General features: G+C 40.2%; 1 protein-coding gene and 1 pseudogene across 7 annotated transcripts in view; one reads left to right on the forward strand and one right to left on the reverse strand.

Moving 5' to 3' along the window:
• The window catches only part of MRTFA (myocardin related transcription factor A), a 207,747-nt gene that overhangs the window by 82,966 nt on the left and 116,182 nt on the right, over positions 1-8,599 (reverse strand). The window lies entirely within an intron of this gene.
• LOC116542315 lies at positions 8,020-8,582 on the forward strand (annotated as a pseudogene). Its single transcript, XR_004265165.1, has one exon. The product of XR_004265165.1 is annotated as a 60S ribosomal protein L21 pseudogene (transcript).

Here is an 8,599-nt window from a genome sequence, read left to right on the forward strand (position 1 = left end):
AACAAGCCAAATTTTTTTTTTTTTTTTCTTAAGAAAGGGCACTAGGCTGAGTGAGTCCCAGTTTCCAGCAATATTGCTAATCTCTGCAAAAGAGTGGCTGGAGTAGGCTGGGTGTCCTCTATCTCTAAAACAGGTGTCCTCTATCTCTAAAATGAAATGGTTCTCTAAGATTTATGGTGGGATTTGGCAAAGGTACATGCTTTGTATTGTTTCATTTTTCATCAATACTTACTGTCTGCTTAGCAAGTACCAGGCATTGTGGACACAAAAAGATGAAACACCTTAACTCCCTGCCCAAATGGAGTTGACAATACAGGTTGTTCAAGAAACGGAAACAGCCTTGTGTCCATTTATACAATCCCTCAGCAGGATAAACACTCTGATGAGGACACAGAAGCGGGGACCTTGCTGGGGCTGGAGAGTTAGAGAAGGCCTCCAGGAGAAGAGAAGACACCTGAACTGAAATCCAAAATCTTTTTTTTTTTTTTAAAAGTCAAACCAAAAAGATGGGAAGGGCATTCCAACCAAAGGGAGAGGAATGCACAAAAGCAAAAGTTATGAAAATAACAATTACTTGAGGAATAGAGAATAGAGAGAAAAATAGAGAAAGGTCATTTTGACAGCAGTGTGGAAACCAAGAGAGACAAAGACAGCAGCAGAGAGGCTGAAGAAGGAAGTAATCTTCAGAAATCATATGGGGCAGTATATATTTATTCTTATCTAAAAGGCTACATATGCCATATATAAACCTGATAAATATTAGTTTAAGATGTACTTTGCCTGGTAGCTCACACCTGTAATTCCAGCACTTTGGGAGGCCAAGACTGGTGGACTGCTTGAGCTCAGAAGTTGGAGACCAGCCTGGGCAATATGGCAAAACTCAGTCTCTACAAAAAAAATAATTTTTAAGATCAGACAGGTGTGGTGATGCATCCCCATAGTCTCAGCCACTTGGGAGGCTGAGGTGAGAGGATTGCTTGAGCCTGAGAGGTGGAGGTTGCAGTAAGCTGAAATCGTGCCACTGCACTCCAGCACCTGGGTGACAGACTAAGACCCCGTCTCAAAAAAAGAATGCACTTTACTAAATTTACAAATATAGCATATACTTATAAAATTTTTACAAACAAAATGTCAGCACACTGCTACTTTCCACAGTTAATTGTACACACCATATATATATATTTATATATTTTTTTAAAAGGCAGGGTCTTACTCGATAGCTCAAGATGAAGTGCAGTGGCATGATCACAACTCACTGCAGTCCTGACCTCCTGGGCTCGGATGATCCTCTCACCTCAGCCTCCCGAGTAGCTGGGACTAAGGTACAAGCTACTATGCCCAGCTGATTTTTTAATTTTTTTGTAGAGATAAGGTTTCACCATGTTGACCAGGCTGGTCTTGAACTCCTGGGCTCAAGAGATACACTCACCTCAGCCTCCCAAAGTCCTAGGATTATAAGCATGAGCCACTGTCTGTAGCCTCATTCAATAAATATTTATTGAGTATGTGTCATACATATGGTAGGTGCTGAGGGAGCAGAGACACAGGCAGTAAACAAATGAACCACCAAAGCAACCAAGACAACCAGATGTCTTTTTGTCGGCCTACGACCTGTGCAGATCTCCACCTCTCAGGAGCAGACCACAGGCAGGATGATATAGTGGCTGGGAATTTGCATTTGAAATCAGACAGACCTTTGTTCAAATTTTGGCTCTTACCACCTACTGCCAGTCTGGTTTTGGGTAAATTACTTAGCCTCTCTGAGCTTTCATTTCCGTACCTGAAAATGATGATAATATTACCAAATTCACATGGTTTTAGGGTGAATTTAATCAATCAATAATCAGTGTGGCAGGTATACAGAATGTTCAGCCAATCGACTCTTTTATTATTAAGTTTTAGTTTTCCACTTTTAGGACAGCCCATGATGTCCCACAACATAGACAAAAATACTCACAAGGTAGGAAAAAAGGGAATGAAAGGTATTAAACGGATCTGTTTAACATTTCTAAATTCACATTTTAGTAGATTCACAACCGTTTTTCTTGTAAAGATGTCACGTTTGGAACTTACATTCCTTTAGGATTTCTCAAACTGTTACCATCTTGCCTACATTACATGACCTAGTAAATTAAATAAAATCCATCACCCAAAATAGGGAACGAGTCACAATCTCTCCCAGGATTCCTTGTTCTGCTTCTCTGACTAATACTGAGTCATTTAAAGAACAGAGACAACACAGAGCACTGATAAGTAGTCTGAACACAAAACTGAGGAGCAGAGGTGCCAGAGCGCACTGTAGACTGACTACAGACTACGAGCAGAACTTTCTGAAACAGAAAAACCAAGATGAAAAGAGTTTCCTAACTGGCTGTGTCTCTGAGTAATCATTTCTCCCAAGAGAAAATAAGCACAGAAATTAACACATTTCTCAAGCCAAAAGAAAAATTTAAAAAATTTTAATACCTCCTTGTTTTATCTGTGAAAAAAAAATTTTTAACCAAATTTTAAAACTGCTGCCTCCCTATAATTACATCCTCAAAAATGTTTTAACTATCTCTTAAAATGTTTATTTCTTACAAATAACTCTGAAAGCAACACTGGTCATTTAAAGATTTTGAAGGCATACATAAAACACAAAAAGAAAATGTCTTCTCTGTTACCTGACACCTTAAGGGCCAAACTGATTTTACTTAAACTTTCCCCATAAATGTCCCTTTGTATTAAAACCAGGTGTGTGACACTTCAGCCCAAACACAAGAATTTAAGAAGCAGAGGAAACCTGGACAAGATTTTCAAGTAGTCTAAGATTTTTTTTTTATGCTCCATTAAAGGAAAAATCTATGCCTACAAAGAGAAAGAATAACATACTTTTAATATTGCTTTCTTTTATTGGTGGTTTACAATCTCCTTTATGAAGACAGTCCTCTGTAGATTAACTGTCATGATTCCTGGAAACTCTAGGATCTTTTTCCCTTCCTAGTGTCACAGAGGACACCTACTGGCTACCTTTCTCCACTTTTCGCATTCTCCCTTTCCCCAACACACCCACACACCCTCATCCATGCACAGGGAAACCAGCAGCTAGTGAAACTTGTGAATAACCTGTGCCTCCCTGCTCTGCTCTATTGTGCTTAAAGGCCGCCAGGCTGTACTGTGTATCAGCAAGAAGAGTCTAAAGAAACCACAAAGGCAGGTTCTTCACTTTAGGTGCAGGAGAACTGAGCTAACAAGGCTAGAAATCTGTTCATTTGTGCTTCACCACAACTGTGTGATTTACGCCTTTTTAGTGGTTTAGATGTCGCCAGCCAATTAATTTCTCCACATCAGGAACTGTCAACAAAATCAGAAATGCAGTCTGGGGGCCAGGCACGATTACAAGTGTGCGCCACTGCGCCCAGCTTATTTTTGTATTTTCATCTTTTAGTAAAGACGAAGGTTTCACGAAGTTGGCCAGGATGGTATCGAGTTCCTGGCCTCAAGTGATCTGCCCACCTCAGCCTCTCAAAGTGTTGGGATTACAAGTCTGAGCCACCATGTCCAGCCCATAATTTTTTAGAGGGGAGTGTCCCTTATCACATACACTTAGCTTGACATTATTGATGAACAACAAACAGTCTTTATCAAGACTGTACTGCAAAGAAGGTATCAATATTTCCCAGGATATTGGCTGCATGCAGTGGCTCACGCCTGTAATCCCAGCACTTTGGGAGGCTAAGGCAGGCAGATCACTTGAGCTCAGCAGTTGAAGACCAGCCTGGCCAACAAGGCAAAACCCCGTCTCTACTAAAAATAGAAAAATTAGCTGGGCATGGTGGTGTACACCTGTAATCCCAGCTACTTGGGAGGCTGAGGCTGGAGAATTCCTTGAACCAGGGAGAGCAGAGGTTGCAGTGAGCTGAGATCATACCAATGTACTCCAGTGTGGGCAACAGAGCAATACTTTGTCTCAAGTTAAAAAAAAAAAAAAAAAGCCGGAGGATACTTAAAAAATAATAAACTATCTAAAACTCTGTAGACTCATTCAAAAGATTCAGTTAAATTTATTTTAAAAATTATTAATTTCACAGGTTTAAATGTAAATGGTAAAGTTAAGAAAGTTCAAAGCTGAATTGAGGATGATGAGCCTTCTCTGCATAAGTTTATTTTAAGAAAATATTTTATAATTGAAAATTAGATATAAAAATTCAAAACTGACCACCTAAATTGCTTCATAGCTTTTCAGCTGTACTAAGCTATGATCACATCACTGTACTCCAGCCTGGGTGACAGAGGAAGACCCTGTCTCTTATTTAAAAAAAAAAAAAAAAAGACTTAAATTCTCAGATAATCTCAAGATAAATGCTGTATCTGATCAGAAATTAGGCCATTGCTGGTTCCAAACATGTCAGTACATCATATCAACCTTTCTGTTAGGAAGCAGTACCTTTTCTGATGAATAAAATCAGGTGAATGGTGAGAAACAATTTAACATTACTTTTAATATTTTTATGTAAACAAGGAACTGAAAATTATTTCCTGAGACTGGGTCTTAAACTTCCCCCACACAAATGTACGCAATCTAAATGACAAGGAAAGAAAGAGGAAAGCAGTTACTTATATAAGCGAGAGCACTGAAAAGGGTTTGATCAAACAGAATCCTCAACTTAGAATGAATCTCAAGTTAAGATGTGTGACGAAGGCTATGCTATTCTTTTTTAAATTATGAAACATTCCAAATTGGAATGGATTCTCTGGATACAGTATCTTTTAGGAAACTCAGTCCTGCCACCTCTTTATGTCCTTCATCTTACAAACGTGGCTTAAAACTTACCTATTCTAAGAAAGTTTCTCTGATTAACCTCAAAAAGCTAATCCCTTTACCTGTTGTACCTTCAGCATAAAGTTTCCTCTTATTTTGTAGCATAATGACTCTATCCCCAACCTAATGCTAAGCTCTTTGAGGAAAATGTTGTTTCTTGTTTCGTCTTTTGTTGTGAAATAAAACAGAGCTCTATCCAATGGATACTCGATAACTATTGTCAGATACCCACAGCATCTAGTCCACTATCTTTCAACAGATGCTCACAAATTATTGAATTCTTAGTAACTTATCATTGCCAGCCTTCAGACAAGGGGAACTGGAAAGATCTCAAACTCAAAATTAGCCTCTGGTAATGATAACGTCTAGACTGTGGGGATCAACATTTACGTCAAAATAGAGTTTCAAAATTATCTATGAGTCTTAATCATCCTCTCTCATACTGTATCTAATCAAGAGACTACATGGTTTAATAGTCAGGTGTTTTGAGGTCAAAGGTTTAAACTCCAACTACAGCATTTATCGGCTAGGTTCCAGTTTCTCACAAAGTAAAATTTTACTCATTTTGAAGGACTGCTATTGGACTAAAATGAGGTAAGTACTTAACATGCCCAATACAAGAGAGGTAGTCAATACATGGCAGCCATTCTTACTGTTCAATTTAACAAGCAATGCCATGGTTTGAATGTGTCACCTCCAAAATTCAGGTGTTGTCAACGTGACAGTATTAGGAGGTGAGGCCTTTAAAAGATGATTAGGCCATGAAGGAACCTCCCTCATGAATGGGATTGAAGGCCCTTACTAAAGAGGCTTCACACAGCTTTTCGGTGGCTTGCCCTTCTGACTTATGCCATATGAGGACACAGTGTTCTTTCCTTGCAGAGGATGCAGTCCTCACAAGACAACAAAACCTACTGGCTCCTTGATCTTAGGACTTCTCAGCCTCCAGAACTATGATAAATAAATTTGTTTGTAATCAATAACCCAGTCTCAGGTATTCTGTTGCAACAGCACAAAATGAACTAAGACAATTATAAAGAAAAAGTCAATACAACATAGATTATATTACATTAAACTGCATTATGACACCAATTCTTTGATAAAATATAGTACATAAAATATAATCCCTTCTTGAACGTGATCTGCTTCCCACTGTAGTGAGCTGCCCCACAAAAATGATCTCTGCAGTAAGGTAATTTGCCAAGGAGTCTAGAAAATAAGATTTTGCACAGATGCACACTTATACTTCCCAACATAACTCAGTTTTATGCAATATTCACACATCAATAGGAACTGAACACCCCCAGCTCTTTACTATTAAGAAACTGCAGTATTTGTCCCCAGTATCTTACAATCTACGTCTCACTAGCATTTGAAGGAGATGTGGCTTCTTCAGTGCCAACGAGGTTGGATGTTCAGGGGCTTATTCCCACCTACTTGTTAAGAATCTTAAGCAAATATAAAAATACTAACAATTCTCAGCCATGCACAGTGGCTCATGCCTGTAATCACAGTACTTTGGGAGGCTGAGGTGGGCAGATGATGAGGTCAGGAGTTCAAGACCAGAGTTCAAGACCAGCCTGGCCAACATGGTAAAACCCTGTCTCCACTAAAAATACAAATAAAAAATTAGCTGTGCACCGCGGTGGGCACCTGTAATCCCAGCTACTTGGGAGCCTGAGGCAGGAGAATTGCTTGCACTTGGGAGGCAGAGGTTGCAGTGAGCCAAGATCATGCCATTGCACTCCAGCCTGGGTGACAGAGCAAGACTCAATCTCAGAAAATAACAACAATAATAACAACAACAATTTTCTAAATGGGGGGAGATGAAACATGACTTTATTCAACTAGCTCATTCTGAATGCTGCATTTGTCATCTGCTGTTTTTCTATATATCATGTCTCTAAAATTAATGACCCCCCCATTTATCACCATTTTCATTGTTTAAGCAGAGTTTTAAAATACAGTAGCATAAATACTATTAGCACACAGCTAACCCAATGTACTAGCTATCAGCAAGCATATGTGACACACACAAAAAGTACTCTATATCAATGAAATATCACTGAATACACCATTATTTTAATTTTTCAATGACCATATATAATTAACGCTGATTCTGCTTATTATGGTTGGTGAGTTCTGACTAGGATTCATTATGGTCTCCATTGACACCTTGTGGAAAGCTACTGTCTGCCCAAGAGAAGCATATTACAATCATAGAAACTTCTCTTTTGGCCAGTCATGGTGGTTCATAACCTGTAAAACCAGCACTTTGGGAGACCAATGCAAATGGATCACTTGAGCACAGGAATTCAAGACCAACCTGGACAACAAGGCAAAACCCCACCTCTATAAAAAATTAGCCAGGCATGGTGGCATGCATCTGTAGTCCCAGCTACTCCAAAGGCTGAGGTGGGATAATTATTTGAGTCCGAGAGTTAGAGGCTGCAGTAAGCAGTGACTGCACCACTGCACTCCAGCCTGGATGACAGAGTGAGACTCTATCTCACGAAGAAAGAAAAGGAAGGAAGGGAGGGGAGGAAAGAGAAAAAAGGGAGAGAGGGAAAGAGATAGAAAGACGGACAAGAAAGAAAGGCAAGACACAGAAAGAAAAAAAAGAAAGAAAAACAAACTTCCCAGATGGGTGCAGTAGCTCACTTGAGCCCAGAAGCTCAAGACTGGTCTGGGTGGGCAACATAGCAAAATTCCAGCACTTTGGGAGGCCAAGGAGGGCGGGTAACGAAGTCAGGAGTTCAAGACTGACCAGCCTGGCCAACGTGGTAAAACCCTCTCCCCACTAAAAATACAAAAACATTAGCTGGGCACAGTGGCGGGCACCTGTAATCCCAACTACTCAGGACTCTGAGGAGGGAGAATTTGTTGCACCTGGGAGGTGGAGGTTGCAGTGAGCAGAGATTGCACCACTGCACTCCAGTCTGGGCAACAGAGTGAGACTCCAGCTTAAAAAAAAAAAAAAAATTAGAAGGGTGCCTGTAGTCTTAGCTACTTGGGAGGTTGAGGTGGGTGGATCACTTGAGCCTGTCAAGAACCAATGGGTTATTTCAAGGATTAAAAGAGTTGATTTAGGCTGGGCACAGTGGCTCACCCCTGTAATCCCAGCACTTTGGGAGGCCAAGGCAGGTGGATTATGAGGTCAGGAGTTCAAGACCAGCCTGGCCAACATGGTGAAAAACTATCTCTACTAAAAATACAAAAATTAGCCTTTCGGCCGGAACCGCCATCTTCCAGTAATTCGCCAAAATGACAAACACAAAGGGAAAGAGGAGAGGCACTCGATACATGTTCTCTAGGCCTTTCAGAAAACATGGAGTTGTTCCTTTGGCCACGTATATGCGAATCTATAAGAAAGGTGATATTGTGGACATCAAGGGAATGGGTACTATTCAAAAAGGAATGCCCCACAAATGTTATCATGGCAAAACTGGAAGAGTCTACAATGTTACCCAGCATGCTGTTGGCATTGTTGTAAACAAACAAGTTAAGGGCAAGATTCTTGCCAAGAGAATTAATGTGCGTATTGAGCACATCAAGCACTCTAAGAGCCGAGATAGCTTCCTAAAACGTGTGAAGGAAAATGATCAGAAAAAGAAAGAAGCCAAAGAGAAAGGTACCTGGGTCCAACTGAAGCGCCAGCCTGCTCCACCCAGAGAAGCACACTTTGTGAGAACCAATGGGAAGGAGCCTGAGCTGCTGGAACCTATTCCCTATGAATTCATGGCATAATAGGTGTTAAAAAAAAATAAAAGACCTCTGGACTGTAAAAAAAAAAAAAAA

The sequence above is a fragment of the Sapajus apella genome, unplaced genomic scaffold (genome assembly GCF_009761245.1).
Source record: "Sapajus apella isolate SASKATOON/1434 unplaced genomic scaffold, GSC_monkey_1.0 scaffold166, whole genome shotgun sequence".
In the NCBI taxonomy this organism is placed as follows: Eukaryota; Metazoa; Chordata; class Mammalia; order Primates; family Cebidae; genus Sapajus; species Sapajus apella.